The sequence below is a fragment of the Pelodiscus sinensis genome, chromosome 17 (genome assembly GCF_049634645.1).
Source record: "Pelodiscus sinensis isolate JC-2024 chromosome 17, ASM4963464v1, whole genome shotgun sequence".
In the NCBI taxonomy this organism is placed as follows: domain Eukaryota; kingdom Metazoa; phylum Chordata; order Testudines; family Trionychidae; genus Pelodiscus; species Pelodiscus sinensis.
The window spans coordinates 34,713,484-34,732,971 of NC_134727.1; the positions used below are offsets into that span (position 1 = coordinate 34,713,484).

Sequence of the window (19,488 nt, forward strand, 5' to 3'; positions counted from 1 at the left end):
CAAGCAAGTTGGCAGCAGGACATTAAAATAAACAGAACGGGATTGATGGGACACGGGGAAAAGGAAGCAGAATTCCAGTGCCACTCACACCTTGTCTATTTCGGGAAAAGTGCGTTTCCCGTCAGTTTTCTGATCTTCCATCTTTCAATGCATGGCTCTTAAAGGGGCCAACAGCCGACTAAGAAATGTACCCGGCTGGATTTAGTGTCTGATTCCTCAATCTCCTTGAAACTCCCCCACCCCACTTCTCTTTGAAATCAGCAGCCCAGTGTTGAGCTGGCTGGAATTCCCTCTCGCCCCTCCTCTCTGCAGCTGGACCCTTCTGTTCCACTATTGGACATACAAGGTGAGCCGGGGGATATCTTTTCTTGGACTGACTTTGGCTGGTGAGAGAGAGCACGAGAGAGGATCTGCTGAGCTTGTCTGATTGTTGGACAGCCAGGGAAGCAGATCTTCTTAAAACAGTGTATGCTAGAGCCGCAGTTTTCAAACGTTTTTCTCATGACCCAACTGAAGAAAATTGTTGATGCCGCGACCCAACATCATTTGACGAGAGTGTGGGCTCCGGGGTAGGACTGAGGAGGAGCTTTAGGGATAGGAGGGGGCTCTGGCTGGGGGGGGAGGGGAGCGACTCACCCTTAGTGTCTCCTGGTCAGTAGTGCAGGAGTGGAGCTAAGGCAGCTTCCTGCCTCTCCTGGCACCGCAGACCAGGCTGCCCCCAGAAGCAGCCGCAGCAGGTTCCCAGCCAATGGGAGTGCGGAGCTAGTGCTCGGGGCAGGGGCAGTGCACGGAGCCCTATACCACTCTCCACCCCTCACCTAGGAGCCAGGCCTGCTGCTGGCCACTTCTGGGATGCAGCGCTGTCTGCAGTGCCAAGAGAGGCAAGTAGCTGCCTTAGCCCCCCCACTGCTCACCTGATCCCCTGCAGCAATGAGACCCAGGGCCCGACCTTCCACCACCCAGCCTTGGGTCTCGCCCTGTCGTTTGAAAACTGCTGCGCTAGAGATTCCAGCCGGGCTGGCCTCCTGCTGCACTTCTCCAGCGTCCAGCCCTGCGTCCCACCCCGCTGACAATTCCATGCCTTTCGATGAATAGAAAACGAGGCGCGCTGGAAGCACGTGGAGACGGTCCCGCCACAGAGGTACCGATGTCCTTCTCCTTTACGTGGCCTTACCTCGACCTCTTCCGTGGCGTTACTCCTGATCCACGCGAGAAAGGGCAAGCGGGCCCAGCCTGTGGGAACTCATTCCCTGCCCTTTCCTATGGCCACAGGACCACGCGGACTGTGGGGCTACCCTGAATTGCTGCATAGGCCCACAGACAGACCCCAGGTGACCTGGAGGCTCGGCGTGGACGGGGGCAGGGAGGAAGCCGTTTGCGGTGCAGGTGGGCGCGTGCAGCATTCGGTGCTCTTCAGAAAGGCGGGGGGGGGGGGGGGGTGTGAGGTCCCATCCTGCTCAGGCCAGCAGGAAGCCCTGTCAGGATCCTCCCTGAGCCCTCTCACACCACTTCAGCACTTCTCCGCTTCCCTTTCCCTCCCTCTCGCAGGGGTCCGGCCTGGTGATTAACACAGTTCCTCTCCGGAGAGGGATTTAGTTCACGCCGTCCCCCGGGCTGACAGCCTTTCCTGTCCGATGCCGAGCTGAAACACGCCGGCTGCAATCACCCCTAATTATAGTACAAACCCCCCCCAGGCCTCAGGACTCCCCCCCTTCACTCATCCGCTTAATAAATGGATTTTTAAAAGGCTGCTTGCTTTATCGCCAGTGGCCCCCATAAATATTCCCAGAGTTGGAGCCGCAAGCATTTAGCAAAGGGTTCATTAACCCTAGGCCCAGTGCTCCCTAATCCAGCCTCCCCCATCCTAGTGCCACAGAGTCTCTTCCCCTCTCTCCCTTCCCTTCTGTTCCCACATCGCCTCTTCCCTTCTCCCTGGCCGAATGTCTACTGCCTGGGCCCCCTTAGCCGTCCCTTTCTCCCCTCAGCTCCTTTTCCCTCTCTTGTCCCACATTTCCCTTCTCCCTTCCCGGATCAACTTCCTGCTTCACGTCTCACCTGCCCATGGGCCGAGCGCCTCCACATTGGAAACGCACTCGCTCTGGTCACTGCAGCTGGGCTCACTGGCCCTTCTTGTCTCTCTGCTCAGACGGGGCCCCCTGACCTCTGGTGAGACGACACGGGGCGGTGCAGGTAAAGGTTGCCCGCCCACGCTGCAAGGCAGGGTGCGTTTGAAATCCGAGCGGCTCCTCACCGGGGAGAGGAGCAAGGAACCCAGCTCCGCACGGGGAACGAAATCAATCTATTTTGTTAGATCAAGGCAACTGGCATTTCCCGGCCCAAGCCCCCCTCGCTGCATTGTTTGCCTGCAGGCTGAGCTCTGAGCATTTCCAGATATTAGCAGAGAAGCTGGCAGCCCAAGGACTGTCTAGACGGCCATTGGGGTGAGTTCCTTGTGTCAACAACCGCCGAAGTGACTGCTGACGGGTGATGTCAGCACCAGAAATGTCAGGACAAGGCCACAGGTTTCTACTCTCCTTCCCCTACTCCCCCCCGCCACCTGCCCCCTGGCTGGGGGCGCATTGTACAGCCGAGTCCTTCGTGTCCCCGATACAGAGATTCAGCGCCAGCTCTGCGGCATGGGCGGTGCACACGTCACTGAGTCACAGACTTTTCCATGGGAACGCCAAAGCCAGAAAAGTAGAAGACCCCTCTCCTTCTCCCGCACTCCAGCAAAGGGATAAACCCCGACCCACGGAGCCGATTCCGGCAAAGCTACCCAGCAGGGGGCGTTCAGAACACCCAAAGAAGGGCCTCGGGCTTTGGGCCATTGTGTCTAGGAAGGGCATCTCCAGCCAAGCAACCATCTGGCACCCAGTTCCCACCTCGTGGTTCAGGCCTCAACAATTGACAGCCCCCTCCTCTGTGATCCCCTAAGAGAGGGCAGAAGTTAGTGGCCTGTCCGGCAGGAGGATCTCTCGGGGAGTGCCCCGGAATGGCCACGTGGGTGTCCTTTAGCTCCTGAGCCCCTTGGCGTCCCTCTCTGCAAATGGTGACACAGAACTGCCTCGGCAAGGGTGCAGAGAGGCGCCAACAGCCGTAAAGGACTTTGAAAATCGCCAGCGCGCGGAGGGTTAACGCCCCTCTCGCTTACAGCGTGTGCATTGGGAGAAACAGGACTGTAGAGGCCGGGCTATCTGGCATCTGATGGTGACTGGAGCATTCAATGGTGGGGAGCCTTCTGGAGGCAAGGAGGATCGGGCTGGGTGGCATACTGGACTCCACCAAGACCATGCCATAGCGGAGCCGACGTGCGGAACAAAGCGAAGCAATCCCGGCTCCTACGCCGAATCTAGCCTCCTGCAACAAGAGGCGAGAGGTGGGGATCCAGATCGGCTCCCTTTGGTGGCTACCAAGCCAGGGCAGCAGGACACGGCCCCTCCTTTCAAGTGTCTTCCGTTTCCTTTGGCCTGACCGCCTGGCTGGTGGGATCTACCCGCTGCCCGTCAGAGGCAGCCTCCGCTCTCTGAACTTCTCCGCACTGCTCCCTTCTCAAGCTCCTCTCACGGCGACAAGCAGAGTCTAGTGAGCCCTAGCGGGCCACTTGCAGGGGAGCGGTCATTCCTGCTCCTTCGCCCGATGCTTTTGTAAGAATAATACTGACAGATGGGAGACCCCTTTGCTTTTGCCAGCCGCAAGAGAAAGACCCTGGGTTCCAAGCCCTCCTGGATTCCCCGGTGTTGGGGAAAAAGGACAAAGCTGCCTTGTGTGTGTTTACACCTTGGAAATGTATCTGCTTGGTCTGAACTGCCTCTCCAGCCAGCTGGGCCTCTGGCTGTAGCAGGACCTCGATCCCAAGCAGATCCTAGGAAGAACCCTTCTCCATCTCTCCGCTTTATTTTTCATGGCAGAGAGAAGCGGGTGAAGGACACTAGCTACCTACCGAACCACCTGAGACATATGCAGCAGAGACAAGATGGCTTATATCGTCCAGAGGGGGGAGAACCATATGTACCGTTTGATGGTTGTTTGGCGGCTCTTAGAAAATAGGCTGGTGGTCAAGTTCCATTAGACTAGTTCCTAAAAGACAGGGCACGGCCGTCCCTCGCATTAAAACTGTGCGTTAAAACTGGCACATTCCTTGGAGTAATCAGCAGAGAGGCCAAGGATTGGACAGGTAGCAGAGACTGAACTACAGTCTCGTGCTGGAAGGGGTACCCCCTGAGAAAGAAACAGACCCAGGGTGGACGTGGAGGTCACTGGACAGCTGGGGGAGGAGGGAGAAGCTGCGCTGACATTGTCTGCGCTGGCCCTGTTCTGTGGATTCACAGAGGATTTCTGGGCTGTCGGAACCAGCATTAAATCCACTTACCTCGAGGCTTCTGGAGCCGGATTTCCCCATTGCCCTCCACCCTGTGCAGCGATTGAGACCAGTGCAAAGCAGGCGCGAATCATTCCCGCTCGGAACTTGTAGCATTTTAGACCCGCTTGGCACTGGTACCAACAACTGCACAAGCTGTAGGGCAGCCAGCACCTCACCCTGGTGCCTCTGTCCATCCTGCATACGCATAGGAAGTGCGTGTGACAGGCACAACGGGCCCCAATTCCCACCTACGAGGAGTGGAGTTGGCGGAAAAGAATGCCTCTTCCTCTCTTCCCCCGGATAATTGTGCAAAGTCACACGTGAATAGCAGAGTGTGGTTGTCACATAACGAGCCTGGGAGCTGGCGGGCCTACAAAGGGAATTTGAGTGCGTAGCTGTCACCTCCTCCTCCGTCACTCATGTCAGGGGAGAGGCTGAAGAAGGCTCGTCTGCGAAGGAGTGAGATAGTAGAGAAGGCTGAGAAATGAATACATCGGCTCTCGTACGCTCCGGCCACAGAGGGGATAAACCATCACAAAGGGGCGCCGGGGAATTTCTCTCCCGCCTGTCAGCTGGGATGAGCCATCCCAACGTCGGGTGGGATTCACTCAGGGAGAAGAGTCTCTCACCACCAGCCTGGGCCAGGTTAGGCATGAGGGAAGTGGTAAGAGGAGTCTGAATCACACCGAGCCGCTTTATTTTTCAAGAGTCCCCTTCAGGCAGGAGGGGAGCTAGGATACGGCCACCTTCCAAATAATAAAAAAGAAAGCAGGAGACTCCCCAAAGGCATCGTGCTCACACAGAGGACTAGGAACTGGGTCCCCTTCCCGTGGTTCTCTTAAGGGGCTGCTTAGTAATAGTGCCAAAGTGCTCTCCCCTCTTCCACAAGAACTTAGTCGCTACAGGGAGCCCGTTAGCGTCCCGTATTTCCTCCACACGACACTGATGGCAGCTTCGTTGTGCTCTCTCAGGCTATGTCTACGCTACAAGTTGTCGTGGCAAAAATATGCTAATGAGGGGCTCATTTGCATGAATCGTGACCTCATTTGCATATTTTCTGCTGCTCTGTTTTTGCGCGGGGGTTTTTGCGCAAAAACAAGCAGTGTGGACATTTTCTTTTTGCGCAAAACCCCCTTTTCCTGCAAGGTCCTTATGCCCCCAAAAAGGAGGTATACCGATCTTGTGGAAAAAGGGGTTTTTGCGCGCACAAAAAACGTCCACACTGCTTGCTTTTGCGCAAAAAACCCAGCGCAAAACTGGATCAGCAGAAAATATGCAAATGAGATTGCAACTCATGCAAATGACCCCCTGATTAGCATATTTTTTGCCGAGAAAACTTGTAGTGTAGATGTAGCCTCACTGCCAAGTACACAGCTAATCACAGCTTCTCCAGGTGTCTTCTCCAGGAGGGTAAGGGACCAGGCTCTTGGTCCCGCACAGTTATCCCCATTGGACAGTTCATCAAAATCCCATTCCTAAACAAACTAGGGATTGCTCAATGTCCTCGCTGTGTCACATTACACACGGCGTTAATTAGAGAGCGACACGCGCTGTCCTTCCCACAGGTCATTCAGCCCATTGGTCAGTGGCCTCTTCTCTTCGCCCCTTGGGCTTGGTGATAATAAATGATGCTGACAACACCATATTTAGCTGAGCCATCACGCCTGTCACCCCAGAAACCCAACCCCCTGCATGAGTCATTCTTCCGCTCTACTCTGCACTGATTAGGCCTCAGTTGGAGGATTGTGTCCAGTTCTGGGCACCGCATTTCAAGAAAGATGTGGAGAAATTGGAGAGGGTCCAGAGAAGAGCAACGAGAATGATGAAAGGTCTAGAGAACATGACCTATCAAGGAAGGCTGAAAGAATTGGGTTTGTTTAGTTTAGAAAAGAGAAGATTGAGGGAGGACATGTTAGCAGTTTTCAGGTATCTAAAAGGGTGTCATAAGAAGGAGGGAGAAAACTTGTTCATCTTGGCCTCTGGGGATAGAACAAGAAGCAATGGGCTTAAACTGCAGCAAGGGAGGTTTAGGTTGGACATTAGGAAAAAATTCCTAACTGTCAGGGTAGTCAAACACTGGAATAAATTGCTCAGGGAGGTTGTGGAATCCCCATCTCTGGAGATATTGAAGAGTAGGTAAGATAAATGTCTATCAGGGATGGTCTAAACAGTATTTAGTCCTGCCATGAGGGCAGGGGACTGGACTCGATGACCTCTTGAGGGCCCTTCCAGTCCTAGTATTCTGTGATTCTGATATACCCATTAGTGAATTTATTACATTTCTGCATGAGGCAGGTGTTATTTCTACTGATTAGGAGATTATGGCACAGAGGCAACACTGCATTAGTAAAGACTGACACGGGAACTGAGAGGAGATACGGGGATGGTTCTTGATTTTTCTCAGGGGCTAGCTTAGAAATCCATACTATAGCACGTGCCTGCAGGGTGGGACCTGCTCTGATAATGGGCTGTCAGAGGCTGTGGAGAAAGCGATGTGGTCTAATGGACAGAGTAGTCAGCTAGGACTCAGGAGGTGGAGGCTCTATTAGCAGCACTGCCATTGCAGGTCACTCTTTGTGCCTCAGTTTTCCCCATCTGCAAAATGGAGCTAAGGATATTGACCCCCTTTGCAAAGTGCTTTGAGAGCTGCTGGTGAAACATGCCTTGTGAGAGATGGGTGTTATTCAGGCAGTGGTGCCAGTGTGGACGCTGGTTGATGCCAGAAGATGACCCCGGGGAGAGACAGGAGCATGGAAAGAACATTGATGGGGCTGCAAGCATCTGTCTGAATGCAGGCCAGGGAGGGATAGAAGAAATGGGCCAGCAAAACCAGGCCATATGGAATCCCAAAGGCAGGAGCAGCCCCCTGCCTTAACTGGGTGTGAGATGGTGAGCACGGATCAGCCACAACAGATCTTGGGGTGATGGGAGCTGCCTCGTGGGGCTGGAAAGGCCAGGAGCAGCAGTGAGTCAGGCCTGCTGCCGTTCATAAACAGCCACCAGAACACAGACACCGTGTTACAACATGAGACATTTGGGTGACAAAAAAGCCTCAGTCCAGAAGCTCTTTTGGGGCTACATTAACCTTGCAAAAAAGCCCCCATTAAAAAGGGGACTTTTTCTTTCAAATTAGCAGAGGTGAAAGGAGGCGGGGGCGCCCTGGGGCAACGCTCTGGCAAGAGCTGGCTGAGTGGAGGCAAAAGCCAGCAGGGAGCTATTTAAAGAACTGGCAGGTACCCGGGCTGCAATAGGACAGGACCTGCCAGAAATTTAAAGTTATGTTCCCTGCTGGAAATAAGAGACAGGAAACAATCCCTATCCCACTGGAGGAGAAGGGTGGCTAAATCCTTGTCCTCTAAGCTCCTAGGGTCGGATTTGTCAAGGTATTTAAGTGGCGTAAGCCCATTGCTCTCAGAGGGTATGTCTACACTTGCTCCCTATCTCGAGATTGGGATGCAAATGCAGTGTACCGAAATTGCTAATGAAGCACGGAATTTAGATATCCCGCACTTAATTAGCATAATCACATCCGGCTACCATTTTGAAATCACGTTATTGCGAAATAAAACGCCCCGTGTAGCAGCGTTATTTTGAGAGAGAGATCTTCTCTTGAAATAACTTATTCTTCATACAATGAGGTTTAACCATTATTTTGAGAGAAGGGTTTTCTCTTGAAATAACGCCGCTACACAGGGCTTTTCATTTCTCAATAACACGATTTCAAAATGGTGGCCAGATGCGATTATGCTAATTAAGCGCGGGATATTTAAATCCCACAGTTCGTTAGCAATTTCAGTACACTGCATTTGCATCCCTAACGAAGTGTGGGATATAAATATCCCGCACTTAATTAGCATAATCGCGTCCGGCCGCTATTTGGAAATCGTGTTATTGAGAAATGAAACACCTTGTGTAGCGGCGTTATTTCGAGAGAAAACCCTTCTCTCAAAATAACAGTTAAACCTCATTGTATGAAGAATAAGTTATTTCAGGAGAAGGGTTTTCTCTCGAAATAACGCTGCTACACGGGGCGTTTTATTTCGCAATAATGTGATTTCAAAATGACAGCCAGATGTGATTATGCTAATTAAGCGTGGGATATCTAAATCCTGTGCTTCATTAGCAATTTCGGTACACTGCATTTGCATCCCTATCTCGAGATAGGGAGCAAGTGTAGACATACCCAGAGGCAGTGAGTATGTAGTTATGTTGAGACACCCCCCCCATCAATGAACTATCTGAACTCCTCACAAAGATTAACAAACCAATTCCTGCACCTGCCTGGAGTGGTAGGCAAATCGCACCAGCCTCACCGCACAGAAGGGAAGTGGACACGCAGAGAGTCATATCCCAAAATTTCTCTTTAATCCCGGGTGCCTCTGCTATTGGCTGCCCAGCTTGAGAGCTCAGATGAGGCAGCCAGAACCAGGGCCACTCAAGAGCCTTTTGAAAACGCGGTCCAGAGAGGCTTGCCCCCAGGTGGTAGAGTAAGTCGGGCTGTGGCAGAGCCAGCAACTGACCCCAAAGGAAGAGGCTCCCACTAGGTCAGCTGGGGATGTCCCGAACTCCTCAGGAAAGCAGCAAGCGCGTGAAAGAGCCCGGAAGGGGCGTCCTGAGTACGTGACCTGGGGTGTCCTGAGGGGGGAAAGCTGCCGCAAGCCTGCCCACGTTGCTCTTGGCTGCTCTTCGGAGCAGGACTGTAAATGGAGCTGGTTTTCCAGGCCCGCCCACAGGGTGTGTGTGAGGGGTGCAAAAGCACCCCCCATAGACCCAAGTAAACATGCTCTGGCTGGCCAGGGGAAGGAAGGAGCAGTTCGCTGCCTTAGCCTCCCTTCCCCCCCCCCCCCATGCTCTGGTTGGCTGGGAGAGGACTGGGGCTGATTTCCCTGCTTTATTGGAGGTCCCTGGGGGGTGCATTCACACCCTTGCAGTCCACGTTTACAAAAAGAAGTCCCCCCTCCCCCGGAATTCCTGTGTACGAGCCTGTTTTCGGACCAGCTAGAACACGCTCCTTAGTGACTCAGCTGTTGGGAGGAAGCGAAGCAGCAAGGCCTCGTGGGTAGACGTGTGCCAAAGCCAGGACTGGTGCCTTTCATTCATGGCTTTGCCACGGACGTGCTTGGCCACCCTAGGCCTCATGCCGAAATGGGAAAGGGATTTATCCGTCTCTCAGAGGGAGGTGGGGGAGGTGCTTTTGGGTGCTCAGAAAGAAACTGCTCTGGGGTAACACGGCGAGATTAGCCCCTCCTGTCCATCTGGGGGTACATGTGTGTCCTTAGCATGCCGTGTCCTGGGCAGGCTGCCAGGTATTTGAGAGCTTGGCACAGTTGTGTCATGTCTGCCAGGCCTTGGTGCCCATGATCTGTTCCCGGGAGAGCAGGGAGGTAGCCCTGCCAAAGTTCAGTAAATTCCCGGACTTCCAGCATCCTTACTTTGCTGAGGGAAGAGCATTGGTTCCCCTGGTCACTGTCTGAGTGTTTGTCTGTCTGTCTCTCCCTCTGCAGGAAGCTCTGTTGCACCATCCCCTGGCTCGCTCCAGCCTGACTTCCTGCCCTCTCCTGCCAGGTTTACCCTGCTTTTTCCTCTCCTCCCCTCCCCCCCACTATGGCTGTCAGGCCATGTTTGCATTTCTGTCTCCTCCAGCTTTTCCTCTCCCCTCCCGCAGACTCCCTCCCTTTCCCCACTCGCTCTCTGCTCCACCCTCCCGGAGAGGAGATGTCCTGAGCCAAAGTTAGTCTCTGTCAGGTAGCCACATGTCCGGCCCAGAGCAGTGGGTCAGCCGGGGCCACTCTGCAGACCTCCTCTCAGATCTGTGCTGTCAGCAGCTGCTCCGGTTCCCGGGGGAGCGGGATGTTTGCTGCTCTTGGTCTGGGAGGGACGCTCTCTGCACATCTGAGGGAGCGCGTTTCCCTTCAGGCCGGCCAGCAAATAGCTGTTGGCCCACCCGTCTCTTAGTGGCAAGGGGCTGGCCAAATGCCTCTTTTTTTGGCCCCTGATTCCCTGAATTGCTTTGGGATTGTTGGCTGCCCACTCCTAGCCAGAGACTCTTTTTCCTGTCTGAGATAGAGGATGCTCCAACCATCTGTGTGTTTTATTTCCTCACAGAAACTCAGATGCCCAGGACTGCTTCCTCTGCTTGAGTAAAGCTTGGGCTTTCAGAGGGACACAGGCTGGAGGGGGGAGGAGGGAAGAACAAGCCCCTTCAGACATGAGTCGAGGTGGCCCTACTTTGATCGCTAAATTCATTCTTTAAAGGGCGGGAAAGGAGCCCTTCAAAATCTGACAGGAGTCTGCAGCAGCTTCCAGAGCTCAAAATCGGAGACAAGCTCAGCGACTTCTTAGTCGCAGGGAGCAGATGTTTTCTCCCCATGAACATTCGCTGCCACCCTGACTGATGTAGCTTCCATTGGGCGCCAGACCAAACCCTTGCAAATCAACTGAAAATTACCCTTCCCCATCTTAGGGCCCGGGAGTTTTCCGCCCTGGTCCCTTGTCATTTCTTCCTCTCACGGTCTGGCACCCATGCCACTTTACACCTCAGTGAATCCGGATTAGTTATAAAAATCATGGGGCCCAGATGGCTCAGTGGATTGGCGTGGAAAACAGCACATTTTGCTTGTAGCTCACTGGCCACGTCCTGGGATTGACCCATCCATCAGAGAGCTGACCAACGGCCTAGTTGTTGGTCTAAGTCCAATTCCTAGCCACCAAGTGTCTGTGTCACACAAAAAGACACCATCACACTTGGCACACCTGGGCGTCTCATCCTAGATTTGGAGAAGCCAAGAAGATTGAATACTGTGGTGGTCATAGAGGTGACCCACCTTGGTCAGGGTGGAAGGTAAATGGCTCTAACCTGGGGACACACTGGTGGGATTTCTTGGGAGACGCCTGCCCGTGGTAAATCTGTTCTGTGACTTAACAGAAGACGGGCCAGATCTATGCCTTTCACTACAAGTTGAACCTCTCTAGTCCAGCACTCTCTGGTCTGGGAAGAGCCGAGGTCTGGCATGATTTTAGCGAGCCGGATGTCCGCTTATCATGGGTGTGGCCGAGTTTCCTGCAGTCCCATAAAGTTTGTTTACAGCCACCAGTCCTGGCTCTCAGTGTTCTGTGCTGTTATTTAGTTCTAATTTACCCCTCAATGTCCTCTAAGAGCCCAGTGAGCAGTGGGAGTGTCGATAATGCTGCTAGACAATATTGACCTCCTGTGGTTGGGCAAATTCTCTGGTTTGGCACCGATCAGGTGCCAAGGATGCTGGACCAGAGAGGTTCAACCCGTCATAAAGAGAAAACAGAAGTACTCCAGTGCGGGAGGAATGTGACAGTTCGGGACGGAGTGCTCAATCCAGGTCAGGCTGGGCCAAATTCTTCTCTTAGCTGCATAGATACAACTCTCAGTGGCGTGACCGGGGTGAATGCAGCCACGTATATGCAGCAGCAGTAAAGAAGTGGGTGCAAGTCATTTAGCCACTGTACCTGTCTGGCCAGTGGGAAGAACAGCAATGTCCTACTTCCCAGGAGGTTGGGAGGATAAATACACTAAAAAAAATCATGAGCCGCTCAGACACTTTGGTGGTCATATAAGTAGATAGGCTAGAATGGGAGACCTTTCTGCAGAGAGGATGGTTTGAAAACAGAAGAGGCAGGAGACCCTTGGCGGTAGGGGAAGCCAAAGAGGAAGGAAGAATCTTGGCAGCTCGTTAGGAAAGGTAACAGAGAGCAGAATAAAGGGGGGCATTCCAGAGACCACCTGATGTGAAGGAGTTGTGGGAGGCGGCGAGGTGTCTCAAGGAGAGTTTTCCAAAGGACAAGCTGGCAGCAGCAGGAGACTGTCACTTACTTGGAGATGAAGGGCAGGCGTTTCAAAATGCCAGATATAATCTGCGTAAATAAAACTACCGGGAATTGCATGTGCAGGTGTAGAAGCAGGTTGCTGCATGTCAAATCACACAAACATAGACACTCTTATGCAAGGTGCTTTTATACACACACACGTTGTTCTATCCACTCAAAAGTGGGAAGACTGTGAGCAGACAGGAATATTAGTCACACGAGTGTAATTTGCAAAAAAGAAAAACAAAACACACACACACACACACACACACCAAACCGCCTCCCCAATCAATACTGTGGGTAGCAATGGGTGAATGAAAACCTCCAGTAATAGAGGGTAGGATTCATATAGAAATGGATGGGGCAGCAGGAATGCTTCTAATCACTCATCTGAGCTACGGAGACTCCTGTGTTTGAATCAGAAGTACCACGAGCAGGACCAAGTGATAGATGCCAGGAGTATGAAACAAAAGAACAGCCTCACTAGGTCAGATTATTGATCCCTCTAGCCCACTATCTTGTCTTCCAACAGTGACCAATTATTGATGTTTCAGGGGGAAGGGTAATTATCCATCCCCTGTCATCCAGTCCCAGCATCTGGCCATCAGAGGCTTAGCCATCTTGGCTATTAGCCATTGATCAACCTATCCTCCTCCATGGACTTATGTAATCTGATGCAATATGGGAGTGGAAAAAGAATTCCAACTCCCATGAAAAGCTCATGGATTTGTACATTCTGTGGCTTCTTGCCATCTTCTAAAGCCCCTGGTATGGACCAAATTTGGACCACTGGTCTAAAGTGCTAAATCCACTTGACTATTTCCCCTTCTGGATCTCACAGAGGAACAAGTTTTAAATGAGTAAATAGCAAGGAACTCCTAGCTCATGAGGTATGGAAAAGAGCCGTGGTTTACCTGCAGTGATGTCAATTTTCTTGTCTATTCCGTATTAGTAAGTGCCTTTAATGCACAGAGCAGTTATAACTAGACAACTAGCCATGTTGGGGACCAAACTGACAGCTTTTACTCTGGTGAGTAGCCCCTTTGATTTCCAGAAGAACAATGAGGTTTCCAAGGTCATATACACACTATTTCTTTTCCTCTTGGTTTACAGTCGGCCAGGCATGATTTTATGAAGACATGATATTATCATCAGCTCCGAGAGCGACAGATTGAATGATAGCAGGGCAATAGCATCGCTAGAAGTAAGGCTGCATTTACTGTTTCACGGTTGTACGGATAGATCTCTGTTGACATCCCAATAATAAATCCCATGCAGAGATTAAACTAATTTAACGCCTTTCAGAAGAAAAGATTTGGCGATCACAGCAGGATTCCTACATTCAAACATCAAGTGTGAATTGCATTATCAGACCAAGAAGCTAGCTGAAGGCAACCAAGCTGAAAACATGGTGGTTAAATTGTTTACAGAAGCTTTGCAGGCTGTTGTAAATATCCAAATTACTTTATTTACTCCCACCAGTTGATTGTTGTTTTCATATTTAAGGTTATTGCCCTTGCAAAGAAATTCAATCCAGGAGCAGACACAATCAAACAATAGAAAGGAAGTGTTTACATATGCTAATGACTTCCATTTAAGGAGCACATTTAATAGCTGAGAGAGTGCCTAAAGAAACAGCAGGCTAAGAAGCTTTGGAAACCACAGTAAGAGCAAGCTAGTTATCCAGATAACCTTGGAGGACTGCAGCATAACCATATCAGCAAATGCACATGGGGACGTGACAAAGCTCAGTTTACCGTGGTCAGAATCTTTGAAGACAAAACAATAAATAGACAGAAGCTTACACATTGCCCGCTCAAATCAAAACACTATTACACTTCCCAGAGTCACCAAAAGTCTAACACAGCCAGTCAGGAGCAGGGAATGGGTGACGGGAGGGATCATTGATGATTTACCTGGTCATTCCCTACTGTCGGAAGACGGGACACTGGGCTTTGGTCTGACCCAGTACAGCCGTTCTTAAGTCCAAGCTTTGTGCCCTTCCATGGGTGAAGTTCCACTCATTTCCCCTTTCCGTCCCTACCCTGAACAGGGCTGGAGGCGCCTATAAGGAGGCACAAATTTCCCCCTCCCCATGAAGACTGGGAAGAAGTGAGACTGGGAAGTGGTGGAGACAGCCCTTCACTTGTACAGCCAGGAACCCGATCTCCGAGTAGGGGTTTCCTAGGGAAGCAGGGCAGGTGGTTGGCAGGGCAGCTGGGGTTGTTGCGATGGCAGCTGGTCGGATAAGTGGGAAGAGTGCCCAGAAATACCAGGAGAGAAGGGAGAGAGGGGCCTGGGGTGGGTGCTAGGACAGCAAGGTGGGTACTCGCGGCAGCTGGAGCAGGGGGAGCAGCGAAAGAAGTGGCACCTGTCTCATTCCTGCTCATCAGGCACCACAGCGCCCATAGGGCAGGTGGGCAGGCTGACCACAAGCCAATCTGGCTGCCTCCCTGCGCACACACGGGGGGGCTGCAGGCGCGAGGCTGGGCCAAGGCCAAATCAGATGGTTATAAAATGCACTCGCAAAGAACAAGGCTGTGGGGGCACACGCAGGACATTGCTGGCGCAGGGGAGAGCCAATCCCCACAGGGCAGATTATGCCCTGTGAAACAGTCAGAAGGGATTCAGGCTGGGGAGCCTCCTGGTTCAGCAGAGAGATAAAGGGGTCTGGCAGCTTACGCCGCTGCCTCCCTGGTTCTAGTCGGCAAGTCGTTGCTATCCCATGGCTGAGTGGTGGCTTCCGTGAAATCATGAGTCTGGCTACAATTCAGCTCCCAGCAGCAGCAAAGCATCCACATCCCGAACTGCTTCTCAGAACAGACGCCGATTGCCACGACCAAAAGTTCTAAGGTGGAATCTTGGCCCCACTGATGTGAATGGCAAAACTCCCACTGCTGTCAATGGGGCTGGGATTTCGCCCCTCAACTCCACACCCACATCGAGTTTCTGGATGTCTTACATTTTCCACCAGGGTGCCCGGTTTGGACAAACAATTCCCCACCTGCTTTTGTCCACCCCTGTATGTTTCTCTCCTCCAGGGTTCCCTGCTCCATCTACTTAAAATTAGAAGGTCACTTTGAAGACAATGAGTGATCCTGTGGCACCTTGGAGACGGACCAAAATATATAGAATCGTGAGCTTTCGTGGATGAAACTCACTTCATTAGATGAATTGGAGTGGAAATAACAGACACCAAGAAATATATATAACAGCCTAAGTACCACCTGTCAATTGTAGGACCTGTGTTAATGAGGCTAATGAAGTGGGGTGGATGTACTTCAAACATAGCATTTGATGTGGAAATGCAAATATTAAAGACAGGAGAAATTGGCTTTGTAATGCATCAACCAGTTAATGTCTTTGCTCACGCCCAGGGTAACAGTGTCAAATCTGTAGATGAATTCCAGTTCTGCAGACTCTCTCTGTAACTGGTTAGTGAAATTCCTAAAAAGTTCCCCTACAGGTTTCGGTGTGTTATCATTTCTGAGGTCTGATTTGTGTCCAGTTATCCTTTGTCATAGAGACTGTCCGATTTGGCCAATGTACACGGCACTTGATGGCATATATGCACTTCGAAGACAGTCCAGCTGCCTGTGTGCGGGCTCCATGAGTGGTAAATCTCACACATGCTGGGGTTCTTTTCCACCGAAGGCATCACAGAGTGTCACGAGCATGGAAGCTGTGGAAGGGGGCGCAGCACAGAAGGAATTCTATATGCAGAGGGGAGAAAGAGGTACAGTCGAGGGGCATTGGAGCGGAGTGAGGGGTCACAGAAAGGAGTGGTTGTTTATAACTGTTCAATATCTTCATCAATGATGTAGATATTGGGATAGAGAGTACGCTTATTAAGTTTGCAGATGATACCAAACTGGGTGGGGTTGCGACTTCTTTGGAGGATAGGGACATAATTCAAAATGACCGTAGCAAGTTAGAGAAATGGTCAGAGGTAAACAGGATGAGGTTTAATAAAGAGAAATGCAAAGTGCTCCACTTAGGAAGGAACAATCAGTTCCATACATACAAGATGGGAAGCGACTGTCTAGGAAGGAGCATGGCAGAAAGGGATCTAGGGGTCATAGTGGACCACAAGTTGAATATGAGTCAACAGTGTGATGCTGTTGCAAAAAAAGCAAATATGATTCTAGGTTGTATCAACAGGTGTGTTGTAAGCAAAACTCGTGAAGTCATTCTGCCGCTCTACTCTGCACTAGTTAGGCCTCAGCTGGAGTACTGTGTCCAGTTCTGGGCGCCACATTTCAAGAAAGATGTGGAGAAATTGGAAAGGGTACAGAGAAGAGCGACAAGAATGATTAAAGGTTTAGAGAACATGACCTATGAAGCCAGGCTTCATGAACTGGGCTTGTTTAGTTTGGAAAAAAGAAGATTAAGGGGGGACATGATAGCGGTTTTCAAATATCTAAAAGGGTGTCACAAGGAGGAAGGAGAAAATTTGTTCCTCTTGGTTTCTGAGGACAGGACAAGGAGTAATGGGCTTAAAGTGCAGCAGGGGAGGTTTAGATTGGACATTAGGAAAAAATTCCTAACTGTCAGGGTGGTCAAATATTGGAATAAATTGCCAAGGGAGGTGGTGGAATCTCCCTCTCTGGAGATATTTAAGAACAGGTTAGATAGACATCTGTCAGGGATGGTGTAGGTGGAGCTTGGTCCTGCCTTGAGGGCGGGGGGCTGGACTCGAGGACCTCTTGAGGTCCCTTCCAGTCCTATTAGTCTATGATAACGAGCGTGTGTTAGAATGCACCACCGAGCTGTTTTATTTGTCTTTCTTCATGTGCATCTCCTCCCCCCCCCTCCCCGCGCCCTCCCCAAAGAGCATCTGTGCAGTCTCTGCAGGGCTGAATGGATGTGAACAGACAAGCACCATGTGAGGGAGATGACTGGGACCTTCCCTTCAGGTGAGGGTTGAGGTGCCTTTTGGGGCTGGAGAAAGCTTGCGCTGCTGAAGTCTGTGCTGCGCTGAGGCTGTGCGTGAAGTCTGTGCTGCCTGCTAGAGGCGCCTACGAATATTTTGTTAACAGGTCTCTATTTGCTGGTCGAGAACAGGAGATGCTGCCACCAGCCTGCTATTGGATCTCCAACAACCAGGTTGCAACCCCACGGAAAAGCTCAGCAGGCCTCAGGGCCAGAGCGTGGGCTCAAGGGAAGCAGCAGCTTGGACCCTGGAGGCAGGAGAAGCAAGTGGGTAGGGTTAGTGGTGGCAGGCGTGGGATTTCCCTGTCGACGTAAGGCCAGGCAGAAAGCCGGAGCGAGAGCTCTCCTGAGCCAGTGACTTGGCTCTAAAAGACCATCGCCTCCCGCTTGGTTCGCCTGATCGCGGATGTAACGTTTTACACTCGCGCGGGTCTCTAGAGTTCACCCTGGGCTGTGTTTATTGTTGCTCTTTATCTCCTATTGTGTTCAAAAGTGTTTTCTTTCGGTGAGGGTGACTGAGAGGTGAGGAGTCTTCTGCCTTCCAATCACAGCAATAGGCACTAAGCAGCGGCTCAGATCAGCCCCTGGCTCTTATCTACAATACAGCCAGGCTTGTCATCCCCTTCCCCCCCCCCCATAGAAAAAATAGTTTCTGATGCTCCCTCTTTCCCAGCTTTCTCCCACTGATAAATTCTTTGAAATGCCACCCAGCTCTTGTTATTGCTACGAGGCAGCAGAGTGGAGGATTAAATGCCTTCAGTCAGCATTATACTTTATTTGTCTAAGCAGCGGGGGCTGGGGAGGGGGCTGTGAATATTGTGAAATGCCAAATTCTGTGAGCACAGACCTTGTCCGGGTGCAGAGTCAGGAGCAAACCATTTGGAAGGCACGATCCCTTTGCAATGTGCAGTGAAATCCAAGTCCCATAATGGGCCCGATTCTGAAATGATGCAGCGAGGGCAGAGTCGTCTCTCCCGCAGCGGAGATGGGTTTGGTTCCATGAGGACTCATTCCTGCTTTGTCAAATCTACTCTTGCTTGGGCTTGAATATGGAGGAATCAACATGACCAGCTGGGAAGTCAGTGGATGCTGGGGTGGATCAGGTTGTTTCCTAATTGGTGCTCCGTGGAACCCCAGGGTTCCGCAAAGCAAAAGTAAGGGTTCCGCGAGAACGCAGCATTGCCCCGCCCCCTCTTAAAGAGACAGTATTTTGCAGGGTTTTTTTTTTACTCAACCAATTCTGGCGGGGCTTTTATTTTTTGCTTGCCAAATTTTACTCTGGGAACCCTAGGGGTTCCTTGAAATTATTTTAAGCTGAAAAGGGTTCCGTGGCCAAATAAAATCAGGAAACACTGTTAGACCACAAAACTGGGTCATAAAATCCTCATTCGGGCTGTGTGGAGGCATGCACGTGTGTAAACAAAGGGCTGGCATAAAAGACTTTTCTCTCAATTGATAAATGAAATAAGCCACATGCTCCTGCCCCATCACCGGACGTGAATTCCGGGCAAGGGGCAACCCTTGCAAAAAAAATCTTATGTTCTGAACCTTCCCAACCAACTCTGCTCATTCTCCTCAGCCATTGCTCCTACTGGAAAACTGGCTCTACCAAAGGTAGATACAAAAATTGACTCCAACGGTCTGTTAAGAATAATATTGAAGGCAATTGCTGTGTGTTCTACACAGCACGAGCCCTCTGACTGACTCCCAAGCCCACAAGAAACGTACATGCCTACTTCCCGGGTTTCTTATTAATTATACAGCATCATGTACGCGCGTGGTATTTAACAGAAAACTAAAGCAGACCGATCTATCCACACATCCATTCTTTCCTTGGCTCAAGGCAAACAGCAATAAATCACGCTTAAAGCAAAATAGGAGTGACTACAGAGACAGGAATTGGGTTGACTAAATTAATTTATAAACACATCATTAGTTAAGTTTGTGGATAGGCAAGGCCTCGTCTTCCCATACATCTTTTAAATGAATATGATGCCACTGCATTTCTGTAACCACCTTCCATCCAAGGATCTTGGCTCTTTTCACAAACACTAATGAACCGCAGCTCTCAGTACTCCTGGGGAAGAGGCATTACTGTTCACACAAGAGAAACATCCTGCCTCATGACTGGCTGAGAACTCATTTGAGACGAATCATTACATTTCCATCCTTTTCCTCCTGAGAGATAAATACTAAGGGTGGAAGGAATGATGCCCAGTCAGATCACATATGCAAAAGTTCCACTCTGATCAACTCTGCTGAATAAAGGTTCCGAGGGGGAGCCGTGTTAGTCTGTAACTGGAAAAAACTAAAAAACAAAACAAATAAATAGTCTTGAAGCACTGCAGAGCCTAACAAAA

The 19,488-nt window shown here is 51.0% G+C and overlaps 1 protein-coding gene across 3 annotated transcripts in view; it reads right to left on the reverse strand.

Annotated features, from left to right (window-relative positions):
• FLT4 (fms related receptor tyrosine kinase 4) overlaps positions 1-19,488 on the reverse strand; it is a 110,866-nt gene that overhangs the window by 78,073 nt on the left and 13,305 nt on the right. The window lies entirely within an intron of this gene.